This window comes from Arvicanthis niloticus, chromosome 1 (assembly GCF_011762505.2).
Source record: "Arvicanthis niloticus isolate mArvNil1 chromosome 1, mArvNil1.pat.X, whole genome shotgun sequence".
NCBI classification, from domain to species: Eukaryota; Metazoa; Chordata; class Mammalia; order Rodentia; family Muridae; genus Arvicanthis; species Arvicanthis niloticus.
In genome coordinates this window covers 79042344-79063203 of record NC_047658.1, presented here as the reverse complement: position 1 = coordinate 79063203, position 20860 = coordinate 79042344, and positions in this window count along the sequence as shown.

Sequence of the window (20860 nt, the reverse complement as noted above, 5' to 3'; positions counted from 1 at the left end):
GCCAGGTGTACCAAAAACCCCATATACTGGGACAGTTGCAACCCTGGGAATGGTCACAGCATGACCTTCTCCAAGCCCTTGAATCAGACAAAACCACCAGCTGGAGGAAGGTCAGGAATGGCTTACAGCCCCGCCTGCCTTGACAAGAGACATTACAACAGATGTCTTTGTATTTTATTGTGTGACAAATGGTCACAAAGTGGGAGGAGAGGAAAATAGAACCTAAGAAAGGGCACAGAGTCTCTCTGGGCAGCCAGATGGGATCACACATAAAGAGCAAGTGCAGGTTCCTGTCACAGAGCCAGCTGCTGAGAAAAGACTTCCTCCTTCATCGAAGGAAAAGACATTCTCCTTCATATGGGAAGTACACAGCAGACAAACGTATCTGGGACAACCTGAGGATTGAATGTCCCCACAGGACTCTCAGTGGGAGCCAGCAGGTTTGATTGAAAACACCACAGCAGGTGAAGGTAGATTCCTTATTACTTCCTATACCGGTTGAAGACAAACCCAAGGATTCTAGAAGTGGGCGGTTCCTGCTGCCACGGGGAACCCACATCTCTGGCTGATTTTGGACAGGGTTTTTTGTTTGTTTGTTTGTTTTGTTTTGTTTTGTTTTGTTTATGTAAATATATCCGTAAGAGTTTGTCTTTAAAGGGGAGTTGCTGAGTTTTCAACATGTGGATAATTGATTTGTTACAAGTCACAGGAGAGCATTTGTCATTCGGAAGCCACCAAGCCCCACGTGGTTTTCCTCCCCGGATAAGCACAGAGCCTTTTGACTTATTGCTGTCATTAAGTTGAAGTGTTCGGCTGATTATTTTGGTATTTCAGAATTCCCTATAAATCACCTCCTTATTTTGGTGATTACAATTTTAAGAAGAGGTGCTTGATTTATAGGTGACAGCCAAGAGGAAGAAGAGGAGGGGGAGGCAGGAGGAGGGGAGGCTACAGGACAGGCCCAATGAAGACACAATTGGAAGCAGCTGTTTGATACACTGATGCACCTGTCTACACACACACCCTCTAAAACGTGCCCGTGCCTGAAAGGTTTTCACTCCTGGGTCTGGGAGAGAAGGTCCTAGGATCTTTAGGGACTAGGATATGTTGTAGTTTCCTCCTAGCTCAGAGTGGACAGCAGTCAAACTCCAAAGAGAAATGCATGAGCAAGCCACCAGACCAGAGTCTGTGTTCACAGAGAAAATAAGTGATCAGGATCCAGCTTCCACTGGACACAGCTGGATTCTGAGATGCAACAGAGCAGAAAATGACTTCCCAGGCCACAGCAAGCCTATCAATCAGCTGCAGTTTCTGACAGCGGTCCACCGTGACAGAGACTGTGGGAAGACTCACAATGAGTAGACGCAATGCCTGCCTGGACAGAGCAGTAGGTCAAAGGGAAAGTCAAGGGGCGTGCACATCATCACCACCAGGTTGGAAAGTTATAAGAACTGAGGACTAGGCTGTCTCCTAGATGATTGGGAGGTGGGTGTTACCTCTTCAGAGGAGAGGAATGTGAAAGCCTGAAAGGGGGAAACTGCCATTCTGGTAAAGAGAATGGAATCCCTGGCCTGGGTAAAGGCCAGACATTCCAGTTGGGCAGGTCAGCCACCTGGTTAAACAACCACTCCTCCAGGAGGCACATCCACCCTAATGCCTGCTAAAGAGAAAGAGAAATAATTATCCCTTTAATGAGATCACATGAAACGGGAGATATTTAGAATACAGCACCTGGTCCAGCTTGTTCCCAGGCAGCCACCATGTTCCCACTGTTCCCACTCTGTCTGCAGCTCCAACTATCTAGAAACACCAGCCCTGGCACCCACAAGATGCCAGTGTGGCCGCTGGCTCTGCCAACCCACAAAGCTTGGCTGAGCCACTGATAATACCTGCCATCTTGGCAGTACCTGGTAGAAAGAAGACTCTTAATGCTTAAAGATTATCCAGTGGATTTATATATTTGGAAATGCTCAAATAATAAGATGCCCACACAATAAGAATTGTCACCCAATATCTAACCTTTTGATAGAAGTTAACCCAGGACTGCTTTTGACCCATCCATCTTCCTCCATGGTCTATCGCCTCTTTTCTCCTCCTCCCCTTCCTCTCCTCCTCCTCTCCTTCTCTCCTCTCAACTCCTCACTCCACCTACCTTTCATACTGCCCAATCACTGAGCTTTATTGCAAATGTAGCGGGAAAATATCCTGCTACAATTACATATTTTTCCTTCCTAGAATGCTCAACCCCAAGTGTAGTCACTCCAAAGCTGGGTCTGCTGATCATTCTGCATCAACTTTCCCTTTTTCTTCTCTTGGGTCTTTATCTTTTGGATGCTGGACAGATTCTGAGGACACTTCTTCTTATACTTTGGGCAACTTCTATTCTCTTTCCCTAAATCCCCCTTCCCCACCATGTGGTTGCCCATCCAACAGCATGGCTGACCTTTATGCCTAACTCAAATAGCATGGCTTTCTCTTTCCTCTTCTCCATCTCCCTCCTCCTAGTCAGCTTTTCTGACTTGAAGTTTTTTATTTAAAGACTAATAAAATTTTCTTGAAGTTTTAAAAGAAGGAAGGAAGGAAAGAAGGAAAGAAAAAAGGAAGGAAGGGAAGAAGAAGGAATGACAGAAGGAGAATAATTGGGAGCCGAGAACCTAGCTCAATGGGTAAAGCGGTCACTGCACACATGACAACATGAGTTCAGATCCTTAACATCTATGTGAAAAGCCAGGCATGATGAGAAAAGCCAGGCATGATGACACATGCCTGTAACCTTGGGGCTTGAGGCAGACGTAGATACCCAGGGCTCACAGGCCAGTCAGTGTGGCTCATACAGTGAGCTCCAGGTTCATTGAGAGACTCCAGCTCAAAATCAAAGGAGGAAGACAAAGGAGAAGACAACACACATGAATGCATGGGTCTGTGTGAGCTCTCTCTCTCCTCTCCTCTTCTCTTCTCTTCTCTTCTCTTCTCTTCTCTTCTCTTCTCTTCTCCTCTCTCTCTCTCTCTCTCTCTCTCTCTCTCTCTCTCTCTCTCTCTCTGTCTCACACACACACACACACACATGCATACATCACAAAACAATTTATAGCAATGAATTGAGGAGTGGAGTAGCTGTGTGTAAACAGCAGTCACCAACTCTCACTCAGTGTAAATTTGTAATTGGAATTTCTATATTAAGGGACACAGCCTCCACTTCCATTGTGAGAGGTCAGGCTCGAATTTCAAACGTTTCCCGTAAAGGTTGATAGTAATGCCATACCTGAAAGAACATGTCCAATTCTGTGTTGTTCATATTAGAGTGTATATGGAGGACCAGGTGGCCAGGATGTGCAGAGAATGCAAGGCTAGTCCCACAGAGGATCTATAAAGGGGCAAAGGCATTCCCCTGGAGAAGAAAAGGGACGAGAACTCACACAGCTCTGCTACGTTTTTTCACAGGAGATGGGAAGCAATTTATTTCATAATTGCTCCAGAGAGGAGAGTGAAGACTGTGGGTGGAAAGCTGACGGGAGGCAGTGTTCTGTCCAACATGATTTAGCAATTAGAGGACTCTGACCTAGGAGGCATGATAGATAATCAGCTCCCTGCCACAGGAAGTGGTAAAGGATAGCCAGGGTGGAATGACTGTTCAGAAAATGCCTGCATTTTGTAGAAAGTAAAATTGGATATAATTTAAGGTGTCCTTTCCAGGAGAGAAATCTATGACCATGTGACATATTTAAATCAACGTATGAATAGTTGATGGATTCTTTCAAGAAGGTATGTTGTAGTCAAACTAAAGAATTTACCAGAAGTGGCAGATAGGCTAGCAGAACTGTCTTGAACTGCTGCTGTCATCAAAACACTCTGGCCAAAGCAACCTGAGAGAGAAAGGTTTATCTGGCTCATAGTTCCCCATTATAGTCTATTAGGACAGGGAAGCCACAGCAGTGGAAGCACTCCCAGCCAGGGAATGGCACCACCCAGAACGGTTAGGTCTTCCGTCTTCAGTTAACGTGGTCGAGATAATTCCCCACAGTCATGCCCAGAAGCTCCATCTCCCAGGTGACTCTAGATTCTGTGGAGTTGGCAAATTGACCCAAACCATCACAGGAGCCTGATGTGCTTCTAACACAGTGGTTCTCAACCTTCCTAATGCTGTGACCCTCTAATGCAGATCCTCACATTCTGGTCACCACCAATCATAAAAATACTTTGTTGCTATGTCATAACTGTAATTTTGCTACTGTTATGAGTTGTAATGTAAGCCTCTGATATATAGGATATTGGATATGCAACCTACAAAGGGATTGCGTCCCACCGATTGAGAACCACTGCTCTAACAGAAGGAACAGACCTTGATGTCAGTGCTGACTATGTTATGTATTTACTTCAGCACTGAACTCAATATCCTAAACTAAAGGCAATGATGCTTCGGGATTAAGAATAGACCTGTGAGTGCCAGTGAGTGGGTTTAGGTTCTACCTCTAGCCACTAACTAAATGCAAATATCCACAAGGAGTAGTTTTCGCTTTGATAGGAAACAGGGATGGATAGGAGTGGCTTCACATTCTGTACTATACAGACATGCTTGCACTCTGTTAGAAAGAGGAATTAACACATACATGGTGTTTGATTAGCACAAATGCACTGTTAATGGCTTGTTTGTTCTGAGCTAACCTCATGTCTAGATGTCCCCAGAGGAGTACAAGGTTGACAGCAACAGAAATGACTAGACTCATGGCATTACAAGAAGTGCCTAAGCCCAGACACCCAGAGAACGAAGGAAGATTGCAAGGGATAGAAAGCAAAGCACAGGTGTTGCCTTGGAAGTGGGGCAAGCCTGAATTCCAGAATGATTCACTGCCTCAACCCCCTGTATAATTTGCAGCTGGAGATAAGATGCTACAGACTTTTAGGATATAGATATTTAGAGACTGCTGTCTCTCTAAATAAAGCACAGTTTTTAAAGATTCAATTCCTGCCTTTGCTCATTGGCATCTGCAAGTGACCAATAGTCACGAGCCCCAGGATTCTGGTGACAGCTTAACAGAGGAGGAAAGAAAGAAGGCATCTGCAGCACTCTGCAGCACTCCGAGTGGTCACGTCAGCATTCCTCCTTGGGTCCCTGTGGCCCCAGGGCCAGTGCTTGCTTACAGGCACCACTATCTGGCTGTATTTATACAAGAGCAATTGTGCTTCAACTAATCATCACCTCCTTAAAGCCTTCAACGCTGAAGGCTAGAACCACCTGACCTGGTCCCTCCACTGTTATCATAGGATGGGACATAGTTGAAGCTGCCCATGCAATTGACCTTCTGGTACCAACACCTACTTCATAGAACTACCTTGTCCCCTGAGCAGCTTTGGCCAAGCTGTGCACCTCATGCCCAGGCTAGTCAGTTCTCTCCTCAGGGTTCCCTAGCTTCCCAGATCATAAGTTTGGGGGTATTCTGCACCCGGGCTGCCTTGTGCAGAAGCAATTTATTATGCATGCTAGAAGCTTCTTTCTTCCCAGGGTATAATGGCATGGCATCCAAACAGAGGGGAGGTGCAGTGCAGGAAGCTCTGGCCTTAAGATATTCTGGCATGATTCAAAGGAAGATTATGCTAAAATGAGGGAAATATCTTTTCATCAAAAGACCATGTTTAGAATTTTCCACATCATTTCACTCTCTGTGATAATTTAAACCAGTGGAGTGCATAAGATGATAATGATAATAATAATAATAATAATAATAATAATAATAATAACAATAATAATAATAATATACAATCCTTCTGAGACACATAGAAGATGTTTAAGCAGTGGCTGAGAAGCTACTCGTGATAATCTTTGAATGGGTCTTTGTCTTCCAACCTCTGTAGGAACTAACAGCCACAGTTTTATGAAGAACTATTATAAAGGGGAACAGCAGTGTGTGCAGGAGGGAGATGGGATGAGCCATGGTAAGATGATCCAGGTATGAAAGATGTGCTAGATAAACATAAGTTGAGGTCCTATACGAGGCATTCACCATCAGAGATTAAACTAAAGGTATATCATTGGCCTCAGGTTGTTCCCAGTTCATCAAAGATGACAGACTCATGAGCCACCAACCACAGTGTGAGAAAGCCATCCAGGTGTGCAGTCAGCAGCCCTGGAGCTCAACTGCCAACTCTTTGGTTTACTTGGTAAAGCCTTGGAACCTCTTCATGCCTCCTTTTCCTTGCTCAGAAAATGAGGATGGTAGCAAGGAGTTCAAACATGTAGCAGGACTCAGAAGGGTGGCTGCTGTGTACTAAGTAGGCTGGCCATCCTTGTCTTTACTACAGGTGAGGCATGTGGCTCAGTCACCAGCTGATCACCCAAAGGCAGAGTTTGGTGAAGGTTTGGAAAACTGAGTCATCGGGGACTGGGGAAGTTAACCAAGTAGAGCAGTCAGGACAATGACAGTGTTGCAATGACAAAGCAGAGACATGACATGCACTCTATCTACTTGCATAAAATGGCTTGTCACATGCATGTATGTGCACTAAACTTCATGCTGTATACATGTGTGTATATTAAATGCCACATTGTGGGCCTATGTATACATTAAATGCCATGTTTGCTTATGCACATTATATGACAAACTGTTATGTGTACATGTTCAATGGCATGTTTCTACATGCACATAGATTAAAGGATACCTTGTATGCGTATATACAATTAATAACATGATTTGGGGGCTGGAGAGATGGCTCAGTGGTTAAGAACACTGGCTGCCCTTCCAGAAGATCTAGGTTCAATTCCTAGCACCCACATGGTAGCTCACATGTATCTGTAACTCCACTTCCAGGGGATCTCAAGCCCTCTCTGGTTTCCACAGGTACCAGGCACACATGTGGCACACAGACTTATATGTGCAGGCAAAACACCCACACACATAAAATAAATAAATGAATTTTAAAATAACATGATGTATATATATATATATATATATATATATATATATATATATATATCCCTATTGCTTTATACATGATTGTATATTTGATAGCATGTCTACAAGTACATGCACTAAAGTATATGTGTATATACATACATTAAATAGTCTAGCATATGCCATTGTGATGAGTAATGAGTGGAAGTAGCAGATAAACAAAGACAGACAAAAGTCATTTCATAGAAAAGCTTCTTGGTTGTGCTGGGAAGCCTGAGTGCTTTGTTTGTGTGTTGTAAACAGCTAGATGTTAGAGAAGCCACATAATCAGATTTTCAGCCTAAAAGAGAGTTGCATGGGGAGAGCTGGGGGAGCTGGCAGCTCCAGCCAGGAGGAGGCTGATGCAATCTTCCTCTTAGGACTTTATGAGGTTACAGAGCAGACTTGATCAAGAGAGAGAATCAAAAGGTATTTAGGATATCCAGTTCAGGATGATAAATCAAACCTGTGCATTTTATCTCCATTTTTCTTCCTAAGAGCTCCACTAAAGCAGATACATGTTATTCAAGTTGCATATCCAGTCTATAATTCTATATATCAGACTACAAAGAAAAAGATAAAAACCAGATAACAATTATATTAGTTACTTTTTTTTTGCAGTGATAAAATACCATGATCAAATGTGATTTATGGAAGCAATAATTTGTTTGGGTTCTGGTTCTAAATGGAGATGGGTCCATCACAGTGGGGTAGGCATGGATGGTAGCAGCAGACATAGTGTCTGGAGAAGGAAGCTGAGAGACCACCTCTCAACCACACGTATAATCAGGGAGTGAACTGAGGTAGGACAGGACTATGTAATCTCAATCTCAAAGCCTGCCTCCAGTGATGTTCTTCCATCAGTAAGGCTACCTACTAAACCCACCCAAATGGTGCCAACTGGGAACTGAGTGTTCAAATTTGTGAGCCCACAGAGAGCATTTCTCATTCAAAACACCCTAGCAATAAACTCTTGGAACTCCGGAAGCCCACAGCCATGTGGTAACAAATAAGGAAAGCACAAGGACACTAGATTCCAGCATATGGTGAAATTGAGAACCTCACTATCTGCACCAGAGAAGCTCACAGGCCAGAAGGCACATGGGAGGTGGAAACACCAGTCAACTTATGGAGTGAGACCCAGGCCTGCTCCTCCCCCTCACTAAGCAGTGTCTTTAGCCTCTGGGACCACATGCCAATGGGAATCCAATGCCAGGCAAATATAGAATTTTAAGTGTACTGGTATCCACATTCAAAAATAAGATCTAAGGTTAAAATTCACTGTGTCTTTACATTTCATTTTACTTGACACAAGATTAGTAACAGATTGATGGATACACTGTAAGGTATGTTACTTTAAGTTGTGTGATGATGCAGTCAAAATAATTAGTATAATTGTCATATTTCTTACCTCAAATTTCAGTTCTAGGTTTATGAACTATCCAACTCACCCCTAACTCCAGGCTCTCCGATACACAATAGAATTGCAGTGTTCTCTTACCTCACGCTAGCTTTGTGCCCACTGGCTGCCACTCCCCTCCCCAGTCTTCGGTAACCATGATTCTCCTCTTTACCTTTGTGAAATCAACTCATTTGTGGCCCATATTAGGGATAAGATTAGCTGTGATAACAACTCCTTTATCTCGAACTACCCAGAATAGCATTGTTTCAAAGTGTAATCAATATAAAACTTTCGGTGAGGTCTTTCACATTACTTCTTCTCACAACACACTGTACTTTTACATTTGCAGTGCATCTCAATCTACTTACTACCCTGTCGAGGAAGATACTTTACCTGTCATCAGACGTCATATGATCTACAGAGGAAAAGTAAGCCCACATTCCCAACCCATTCCAAAAGCAATGCCAAGGCTCTCAGTTCTGAATAGGACGTGCATTTTAGAAAAGTTACAATTATATTTTTAGTTCCTTTAGGTGATGTTTTAGTTAATGCTTCCAGTTCTCTCTCTCTCCTCCTTTCTCCTCCACTCTCTCTCTCTCTGTTTGCCCTTCTTGCCTCTCTCTCCTTCCTTTCCTAGCTGAAGCGAGCAGATTTGTGTCAACGCATGCTCAGTCCCCCATGATGCTTTGCCTTTCCACAAGACCAGAAGGAGCCAAATGACCATAAAATGAAGTTTAGAAACCATGGGCAAAAACAAATGTTTCTCCTTTCAGTTTATGACCTCAGGCATTTTGTCACCATGATAGAAGGCTCACCAACACAGACAACATTCTCCAAACAAATGAGAAATGTTGATATCAGGGAAATAGACTGATAGCCTGACATCAATGTAACACATACAAAAGATAGTCAGCTTACCAGCTCTTCAGGCTTTAGTCCATATCAATGGCCCTGTTGCTTTGGATCAGGGACAATGCAGTATAGAAGTAGGAGAACATACCGGAATAAGACTGTCTACCTCGCTGGGCGGTGGTGCACACGCCTTTAATCCCAGCACTTGGGAGGCAGAGGCAGGTAGATTTCTGAGTTCAAGGCCAACCTGTCTACAGAGTGAGTTCCAGGATAGCCAAGGCTGTACAGAGAAACCCTGTCTCAAAAAAAAAAAAAAAAAAAAAAAAAAAAAGACTGTCTACCTCATAATTGTGGAGCGAGAGAGAGGGAGGAAGGGTGGGAAGGTAAAAGGGAGAGAGAAAGGGAGGGAGGGAGGGAGGGAGGGAAGGAAGGAGGGAGAGAGAGAGACTACTAGAGTATACCCCTGAAGGCCACTCTCCCAAAGACTTTCCCCTATGCTCCTCCTCTTCAAATTCCAACCACCTCCTTCCCTAGTACCAAGTCTCTAATACAGCGGGGCCTTGCCCTTCCACTCTTCCACCCTACACCTACTCCACCCAGTAGTCCAGGATATTCCAGACCAGTTACTACATATTTCTGTATGTGTTGCCCTTTGTTGAATCTTTCCAATAATTTCACGGTCTGGGTTTGATTATCTTCATTGAGAGGAGGACCACACAGTGACAAATGGCTTTACTGAAGGTCACATGGCAGGTAAATGATGGAATTAGGACCCAAACCCAGACTGGAGAACCAGTTCTCTTCACCATACCACATTGTCTCTCAATCTCTCTGAAATGTAGAACTGCTTGCTGTCAAAAGCTGGGATGGAAGGAAGGGGTGGGTGGTAGTCATTTTTTAAAGCTGGTTCCAGGCAGAAGGAACTCCTTCTAATGGCATTTCCATAATTAGAATGCATTTTATTCTGATAGTCATAATTTAGGCAATTGCGGTGACATTCAGTTGAAACCTGGCATACAAGATGTTCACTTCTCTTAAAAGTTCACTTTTAATTGGCCTCAGCCCTTTCCAAGTCTGAGAGGAGAACAGAATGTATGCTTCTGATGTCCTGGTGTTGACGTCTGTTTGACGCTCAGTCCCTAGAGTTTATTCTGCATACATGGGGTGGGGAGACAGGTAGGAAAGAAAAAAGAAGGAGTCTTGTCAGACAAGAGGCATACCGAAGTGCATGCGCCTCTCAAGGGCTCTCTGGAATTACAAGTGAATTCTGCATACCATATGGAGTAGAGGAATGTACTGGTGATGAAATTACACTCCCTCATTCCTCAGAGCTCTCCTGGGAGAGAAGCTGCAGCTAAGAAGACCACTAACCAGTGAGGTCAGTCCTGACTGGGTCTTCCACCTCAAGAAAAGTAAGAATCCTCAGGAGAAGCTGGACTGTTTGGTGAAAGGATAATTGAAGTAAGACAGTCTATGGAATTTGGGTGGCCTTCTGACCTGCAGGAATGTTCTGACTGCTTGCTGCAAATTACATTTACTAGAGAAAGCCTGGGAACTGGAGTAGTGTGGAAGTTAGAAAGGAATAAAATGGGCTGACCTCTGCTCCAGAACTTACTCTCTATGTGACTTCTGTGAGCCTCAGTTTCACAGGCCAATACTTACTGAAAAACCCCAAGACTGTTGTAAGAACTGAGAAGCAGTCTCTGGCCTAACTCTGGCCTGCTTCTCATTCTAGACAAGACTAGGTATTCTGACAGGCCCTCTCACTGTGTTAAATAAATATAGAAATGGATAAGAATCAGGATGTATTTACCAGGGACAAAATGCTAGGCAAAAATGGAAAAACTAGGGGCTAGAGAGACAATTCCACATTAAGAGCACACTGCCCTTAAGAGCTAGAGTTCTGTTGCCAGCATCTATGTGGGGCAACTCACAACTGCTTATAACAACTGCTTGTTCTAGGTGATCTAATGCAATCTTCTGACCTCCAAAGTCACCTGCATTCATACACACACCCATTCACACACACACACACACACACACACACAAAACTTTAAAACCTTTTTAGAAGAAAAAAAAAAAAGAAAGAAAGAAAGAAACCTACAGAGAACATTGGAACAAATTTTCCTGAAGAATATTTGTCAATCCCAAGTGACTTTGTTATGTTACATATGCCCTCTGCCCAACCAACACACACACACACACACATAAACGTTCCACAGTGTAAGTTCAGAGGTCATAGGACAACTTTAGGGAGTCTTTTCTCTTCTTCCATCACATAGGTCCCAGGGAGCAAGCATCAGGCTTAGCCACAGGTGCCTTTACCTACTGAGCCATCCTACCAGCCCATATAGCTACTATATTTAGACCTATTAATTTCTCTTGATTGCTTATTAGCCAGTTGCCCATTATCTCAGTTCCTAGTACAGCCGACCATTCTTTCTACTTAAGCTTTCCCTGTTCAAAGTAATGTGTGGTTTAGGGAGGAAGTGAGGAGAAGAAGACCGTGAATCGCAAAAGCAGGAATCTCCTTCTTTAATCTTCTTCAGCCTGGTGCCTAGAAGGTAAATCTCCCGGACACTGTCCCTCTGGTTTCCTTCCTAGCACACCACATGGTGGCTTGCTGAAAGTATAAGCTTTGGAGTCAGATGAACTCATGAATAAATCGCAGCTTCTGCCAGTTGCCAACTGTATCCTCAGAGAAATTTCTTAATCTCTCTAAGCCTGTTTCCTTACTTTAAAACTGATATAATAATGCTCTCGCCCACTGGCTGTTGAGACTTAGCTGAGACAACCTATATAAAAACTTCCTGAAGCAGAGCTGATCCTTTGTCTCCTTCCAAGAAAGTGTTCTAAAGACATATCTTACCCCCCAAGATAGCCTGCTTTCCCTCTCCCAGACTTAAAGCCTTCTTACAGAGGGTCCCCATGCTCTTGAAGACTCTCACCTTCCTTTTCTAATGGATTTACTTAATTAGCTGATGTCTGCACATTGCTCAGATGCCAAAATGCTGAATCTGTTCTTTCTATTGCCTGGTTCTCTTCCCTCCCTAATGGACTTCTAAATCTTTACATCAGAGCCCTGGGTGTCTCTTTGACCCTTGTGCTGTAAGATCTGGGAGAGATCAACTGTCCTGAGCCAAGAATGATGAGGCAAGTTAAGATGAATGCGTACATACTCTCTAAGAATACCTGCTGTGCACAGTAGAGCTGGCCCTACCACAGGCATGAGAGCAGGAAAGCTAACCTTGCAACTCCTCTGCCATGAGGTGGCTTGGGTGTGGGGGTGATGCCCTCTGTTCCCTCACCCCTTGCCACCTGAGGCAGTCAGAAGAGCTAGCCCCAGAGTCATGAGAGTGGGTAAGCTGTCCCTGCCCCTCTCTGGTTGCAGCACTTGGGACAGTGGGCCCAACACCTGACCTGGGCAACACAGTAGTATGCCTACTAATCTCTAAGGACACCTACTGTGCACAATAGAGCTCGCCCTGATGGTGAAGTCTCCCGTGAGCCAGCCACAAGAGTGTGAGAGCAGGAGAGATGACTCAGCCCACTGCCAGGTGCAGCACTTAGAGGGTGGGTCCCACATCTCAGCTGGAGAACACAGTGGAGCTGGCTCTGGTGGCATAGGTGTGGATGAGCCAGCCTGAGAGCTGATCCTGCCTCTTGCTGATGGATGATTTGAAGGGGTTAGTGGGCACAGTGCTGCAGAGCTCACCCTGGGTAGTGCCAATAAGGGAGAGCCAGAGGGCTGATCCAGGACTTTGAGTTGGCCCACCCCAAAAATCCACATCATCTGTGAACTGCTGGAGTGCATAAAAGGGCCAGTCTTACTGATCCAAAGCTGCAGGATTTCCATGACACATGGCAACAACAGGAAAACCAAGAGAAATCACAGTGAGGATCCAAGATCCAATATTGATGGTATGGCAGAAGCCAGAGACCTCAGACTAATGACTCATTGCAATGAACATTTGCAAGTGAAAATGTGTGGACAGAGGGATAGGCTGTGGGACACACTATGACACACTACAGCTTCCACGATGAAATGTTTTCTATGCTTTGTTTTATTTGGTTTGTTTTTTATTTCTCTTGTGGTGGGAGGAGGTTGCAAGGGTGCAGGGCAGATACAAAGGGACAGGGAGATGAGTGGGACTGAGGTACATTATGTAAAACTCACATAAATCAATAAAAAGTGGGAGAAATGCCTGCTGTGTTGTGAGTTCTAAGCCAGCCTGTATGTTGGCACTAACTGTGCACTATTTAATATATAAGGTGGTGGGGAGTTGTTATCAACACTCTCCTCTGATCTACAGCAAAATCCAGGTATTGATATGGGTCAACTCTGCTTACCTTCCCACCAAGTGTTTGAGTCTAGCCAGTCTGAATGGACACCAGCTGCAGCCTACCCTATTTCAGTCATTCAGCCACTCTGTTAGACACACCAACTGAACTCTGTATGCAAAGCTCAACATGGAGACTTGGACTGCAAAATGGAGATTACACCTCTGTTCTCTCATTAAAAAAAAAAAAAAAAAAAAAAAAAAAAAGAGCAAGTAAACTCGCACAATCTTGGTTGTAGGGAGGCCTGAAATTGTCTACTGAGACTTTCCTCTACCCTAGGACTTTAGTTCTCTGCTTGGATGTTTCTGAGGATGAGGTCTTCTCTCTCTCCAGGCAGGAGTTTCTCACAAGACACATCAGAAAGTTCTGCTCCTGAAGCCAAAATTGTCCTGTGTGCATAAAAGAAAAAAGAGGTGCTCTGTCAGTTCCTAAAGCAAACAGACAAATCTGAGGTACAGATGTATGAGGTGATGAGGGCCTCCCAAGACAGCTGTCACAGGAGAGGGCTCTGTGAGTGCTTCATGGCAGAGGTGTCCATTATACACTTGGGTTGGGACCTTGCACTAATGTTTTCTGAACCCAAAAGTCTGTCCCCAGAGAGAAGACCTGCCACTTCTAGAAAATGATACAAAGATGCTGCCCCCTACCCCACTCACATGTGTAACTAAAAATTTTTAATGTTGTATAAAGACAGGCCAAGGAAGAGTTTGACAGCTAGAGAGAAGTGGGCAGATTAGTAGAACTTGGAACCAAGGGATGGCAGGGGATGAGTTCTCTGGTTTTTATTTTTGCCTCATATATCATATGGAGCTAAAGAAGGCAACTTGAAAATGCCAAACAGTGTAGGTAATAAAAGCTATGGCAAAACTTACACACTTTCTAGCAAAAAAAAAAAAAAAAAGGAAAGGAAACAAAATATAAGAGAGAAAACATATAGCTAATACACACTCTCTGCTTAAGTCTATGGTCACATTCCCACTAGGGCCAACAAATACTGATTCAGGAGCCTAGACTTCACTCTTGCAAGGCTGGAATGAGGCAATTGTGTCTGTCAGGACTCTCTACAGAAACAGAACCAATAGGAAGTACATACTACACGGGTATGTTTAAGGAACTGGGTCTTGTGAGAAGAAGGAGAAGAGGAGGAGGAGGAAGAGAAGGAGAAGGAAAAGGAGGAGAAAAAGAAGAAGGAGGAGGAGGAAGAAAAGAAGAAAGAGGAGGAAGAAGAGGAGAAGGAGGAAGTAGAGGAGAAAGAGAAGGAGGAAGAGGAGGAGGAAGAAGAGAAGAAAGAGGAGGAGGAAGAGGAGAAGGAGGAAGAAGAAGAGAAAGAAGGAGGAAGAGGAGGAGAAAAAGAGGAGGAGGAGGAGGAGGAGGAGGAGGAGGAGGAGGAGGAGGAGGAGGAGGAGAAGAAGTTGAGAAGTTCTAGGATCTGCCATCTATAAGCTGGTGGTGTAGTGTGAGGAGCCAACAGAAAGCGGCTATCATCCTTGCAGCCATCTTGAGCCATATACCCTGTCAAGAGACTTGATTACAACAACCTACAACAGCTGAGCACACTCTGATAACATCTTGTTTTAGATACCCAGGATCTTCCCTTGGGTGTGTGAGACTTAAAGGTATCATTTAGAGCCAAGACTTAAGGGTGTGACTTACGGTGTGATTCAGAGATAAAACCTAAGGGTGTGACTTAAGGGTGTGACTTAGAGACGTGGCTTAGAAGTGAGACATATAAAAGGTGAGAGGCAGACAGAAGAAATTATTAGATATTAGGCACTTGGCACTTGGAGGAAGAACTTGGAATTAGAGAGTAGGCATTAGACACTAGGGATTAGGCACTTAGCACTTGGAGAAAGAACTTGGAACTGGAAAAGAGACTAGCAACTGGAACTAGGATTAGGACCTGAGACTTGGTACTGGGAACTAAGGACTTAGAGAGAAGAAGAGAGACTGAAGAATAAACAGGATTGACTCACACACTCTCTCTTGCTGAACCCCGACCCGCTGACCAGAGCAGCTTGGGGCAGTGTGGGCTCTAACAACTTAGCCTCCAAGACTTTTGGCAGAGCAGGTCCCAACACCAATAGAGTGGTTCTCAACATTTTTGGCCCCCAAACGTGGGCCAGAGCAGCTCTCGACAGTGTAGTTCATTCCAAATGCAAAGGCCAGCAGGAAAAGGTGGGTGTCATAACTAAAGAAGAGAGGATTGACACCCTTCTGCCTTCTTGCTCTATTTGGGCCATTGGCAATGCCCACCCACATTGATGAGGAAGGGTCTTTTTCCTCTGTTTATTAATTTAACCACTACCATCTCCTAGAAATGCTCCACAGACACATCCAGAAATAATGTTTTACCAATAACCTGGACATCCCTTAGTTCAATTGACACACAATTAATCATCAAATACTCTAGAACCACATCCATGATAGTGTCAAAGGACAGGTAGAACTGAGACTTGCACCTCTGAGAATCAGCAATGACCTCAACTGTGCTCCTCTCTGAGAAGGGACCCTGTGGAAATTCTAGACTTTTAGCCCCATCTGGCAAGAGTAAGATTTTCCTCCACTGGTCATTAGAGTGATATCAAAGGAAACCAAGGGACAGTCTGGATCTCTGCTGTTTCCCAGTAAACACAAAGCTACCTTCCAGGGGTCAGCGGGCTAGAGAACATACACCTTCCTTCTTAACATTAATAAAGCTTCAGTACTTTCCCCTTGCCAGAGTGTGTCAGAGAAAACCATTTAAAATGGACAATTTGGATAATCTAAATGGAGCTTTATCACTTAAAATCTGCACTTTTGCATTAACTGAAAATCTCTCATCATACATGAACCAAGAAATCTTAATTTTATTTTAAAATGCCATAAAAAGATGACAATGCCAAGAGAAACAGTAAATGTTAAAGGTATTGGTTTAAGATCTTAAAGTAACTAAGGTTTCTTTTATTTGGTTGGTTGATTGGTTGATTGATTGGTTGGTTGGTTGGTTGGTTGTCTCAAGTAAAAACCAACATTCTTGGTGAAAAGGGAACTATTAGGAGAGAAATAAAATAATTTTAGGAAAGACAGAAATTTGAGAACTGAAAAATTAGTAACTAAAACAAAAATCTCAATAGATAGATCCAATAGCAGAATGGACCAGAGAGGAAAAATCAATAAAGTCAATTTTTTAAATTTTTATATTTTTAAGTGTGTGTGTGTGTGTGTGTGTGTGTGTGTGTGTGTGTGTGTGTGTGATTTCTTTTAAAAAGTAGATTACAAACAAACAGCCTAATATGGTGGCTCATGTCTTAACTCCTAGCACTAGAGAAACAGAGGCAGACGGATCTCTGTGCTCAAGGCCAGCCTGGTCTACATGAATGAAAACTTCCAAAATTTGGAAAAAGACACACCTGTGAGTCCAAGAAGTTGAATGACCCTCACACAGGTTAAACTTGAAGAGATTAACAGTGCAGAGTACAGTTAAATTCTTGAAGCTAAGAAAACACGCACAGTGCTTAAGTAGAATGGGGGTGCTCTGCCTTTGTGTATGGAAAGGACCATCTAAATGAGAGTAGATTCCTCACTCAGAGCTGTGAAGGACAAAAAAAAGTGGCTCCTCTTCAAGACTGATTTTGAAGCAGAATTGTCATTTCAGAATTCTTTATGCAGTGAGAATTATTAGAGAGAGGAGGAAATTAAGAAGTAGAACTTCTCAGATGAAGGAAAACTAAGCTGTGTCACCAACAAATCCATCTCAATATAATAACTAGGGATATTCTTTCAACCAAAAATCAAAAGCCGAAAGGAAGAGTTCTAAAGCACAGAGGGAGAGAAAGGTCGAGTGTACAACCCTGGGGTGGGAAAGGAAGACAATGGGTGAGGAGGAGTAAGGTCCTGCTCAGGTTGCCCATACCATGTCAGAGGGAAGTGAAAACTGAAATATTTTATAATTTAGCTCTAAATAAATATAGAACAAATATATACAGCAATTCTATTATACATGGGAGAGGAGTGAAAGACATGAAAGAAGACAGTATTTCTGCATTTTGTTCAAACTGGTAACATAATGGCAATAGTAGATGTGTGTGTGTGTGTGTGTGTGTGTGTGTGTGTAGTTCCTAGCTATATGCCATAAAGAGAAACATTTTATGTTTTTTTTTAAAAAAAAACTACTATATAGATATAGAAAGAGGACCCCATGGGTAAAGAGCTTACTACACAACCATGAAGACCTATACTTGGTCTTGAGTACCATGTAAAACCTAGCATGGCAGTGCATATCTGTACTCACAGTGCTGGGGGCTGGAGACTGTGACAGGCAGATCCTGGGGACTTGTTGGCCAGCTGGTGAAAGACCCAATCTCAACAATGATGTGGGGAGCCAAAGAGGAAGACATCTGGTGTTGACCTCTGGCCTCCATACCAGCATGGGCTTGCAAGCATGCTCACACACATGTACACACAGCCAAAGACAACACACCCAGAAAATAAATTTTAAAATCTACAGATAAGCCAAAATGGAATTCAAAATGTTTAATTAGCCTGCAAAAAAAGGAAGAAAAAAGAAACCAGAGAAAGATGAAGAAATAATGCTAACATGTCCCAGATATCAGAGCAAAATGTATGAGGTGAAGGCTAACAGAAAGTAAAGGAGAAATAGACAATTCCAAGATTCTTTTTTTGGAGACAGGGTCTTCCCGTGTAGTCCAGGCTAGCCTCAAAGTTGCTATTATCCTGCCTCAGGCATCGTCCTCTCAGACATGTGCCACCAGGCCTGGCTTAAATACAAGATTATAGTTGAGGATTTCAATATCTTATTCTTGGTTAAAGATTTCAACATCTTTATAGAGCAAGTGCTCAGAAAAATCATAGAAAAACAAAGATTATGAAGACTTCCAACCAAGTGGATCATCTGTAGGATATGAATTCACCAACATCAGTAGACATTCTTTTCTAGAACCTGTGGGACATGTACCAAGACAGACTCCTCCACCCCAGCCACAGGGAATGTGTTCTCTGACCATACTGTAATAAAATTTTAAATCAATAACAAAAATCTTTTAGTGTCAAGTGGACACTAAATCATATATTTCTAAATCATCCACAAATCAAAGAGAAAGGTTCAAAAGCCCATTGAACTTAATGAAAATGGAAGTAAAATACATAAATTTTTATGGGACACAACTACAGAAGCCCTAGGAGAAGGATTTGTACCAAGTCCTACAGTAAAGAGGAAGAGTCTCAAATCAATCATCTATAATCATCTATGGTCTCACCTCAAAGTTCTAGAAAAAAAGAGGGCTGGGGAGGTAAAGTAGCTAGGCAGTTAAAGCATTTGCTGCACAAGCCCAGTGACATGAGGCTGGATCCCTAGAACCCATGGAAAGTCAGACATGCGCACACATCTGTAATCCCAGCACTGTTATGGGGTGGTGGGAGGCAGATACAGGAGAAGCATAGAGACTCCTGGGTGAGCTAGTCTGGTGTCACATGGATGAACATCAAGATTGTCTTAACAGAATGGAAAGTAAGAACCAGCACATCCTTGGGGATGATCTCTACCTTCTAAGTCCCAGTGAGCAAAGCCAAGGTCAAAACCAAGTGTCCTCAAATGCCTCCTGATGACCCCTACTGGCCAAACTTTCCATGGCTGGCCCTGCAAAACAAAACAAAACAAAAAACAAACAAACAAACAAACAAAAAACAACAACAAAACAAAACCAAAAAAAAGCCCAGATAAAATTAACACCAAAAAATAGGAGGAACAGGCTCATCTAAGTCGCAGAAATAAAAAGAGTATCCCCTTGCTTATTGGAAGAAAAATGAAGATTAAAATTTTTCCTGTCTCATAATCCAAATGCAAAAACCCAGAAGTTTGACAATCAATTTTCTTGCTAAGACTGTGTAGGGAGATGACGTTCTTCTACCCCACTGGTGGGAATGGAAAGGTTGCATTCCCTTGGGGGAAATTTGGCAATGTCAAGGAACATTATTATGTGTTTGTTCATCTTCTAAGTCAAGATTCCATATCTAAATCTGAAAAAAAAAAAAAAAAAAAAAAAAAAAAACAGTAATGAATGAGGTTAGTCCTGGCAGAAGCATTGGGGTTTTGTTTGTTTGACTTCATATCTATTTTTCTTTCATGGGACAGAACATCATGAAGCCTAGTTCTTCCCTAGGGTTTAGCCCTCACAGTTCCCAGAAGGGCTGTACAGGCTGCTGGGGAAAACACTCATTAATGGTCTCCCTTGGCTGTGCATCTGTGTGCAGTAACATCAACACTAAGGCAAGCCCACTGGTACAATAGTGGAAGACATGCTGAACTTTTGCATTTCATGGTGCTTCCTAAAGTTCCATCCAGTTATTGCTATGCAACCAGCTGATCCCCTCTGCACTCTGACCAGCTCCAACCCCATCTACACTGCTTCTCTCTTGATGTATCCTCTGAGAAGTCCTGACTATAGTCAACAGCCACCTTCACCCTCAGTAGCACCTGAAGTCCAAAGCATGAACAACCCCTGGAGCCACCATGACCAATAGAAGAGCCCAGAGCCAAGATACAATGTCCTCAGTCATATTGAGGCACATTTTCCTAAGCCTCTCAAAGGTCCCTTGTAGGCTTGAGCTCCACTGCCCATCACAATCGTCAACTCTACAACATTGGTCTTTATGTTGGTCTTCCATTTCTTGTTTCCATGGTTCTCGTTATTGCCCCTAGTGGCCACTCCTGGCATGAATTACTAGTGCCTGCTCATTGTATTAGACTGCCTTGTGACGAAATACCAATTACTGAAAGGGATAGACTATAGAAACAGAGTCTAAATGATCACCCATAGGGAAAAGAGAATCCGGTGGAGAGAGCAGAAATAGAAATGACATTTTACAAATAGCATTCACATTTTAGCCTTGGCTTTTGATATGGTTAAGTATTCACATCATCATAAAACAAAAATCAAACTTCAAAGGGTAATCCTTAAAACTGAAAGTCAAGTGGCATAAATACCCCTTCCCATATTTAATTTTAGATGAATGAACTATTCCAAATGACTTTAGACATACTTTTTAATTAAAAGTAAAAAGGAATCTGAAGCTGCTTCAGGCTGTCATATCGTGAGAGGGGGACTGCCACTGCTATTCTAAGACTATTGTGTGCGTAACATGGGATGAAGCTATAATTATCCTGATGTCATTTGGAGATTGTGTTTTCAACATGGTGAAAAGAGACACAGATTCAGTCATGTGTTGCTTGAACAACGGGGTTCCTTGCTGAGAGATGCGTCATTGGACAACATCATCACTGTGCAAACAACACACACTCTAGTTGCAAAAACAAGGCGGCTCGGTTCCATCTACGTGTAGG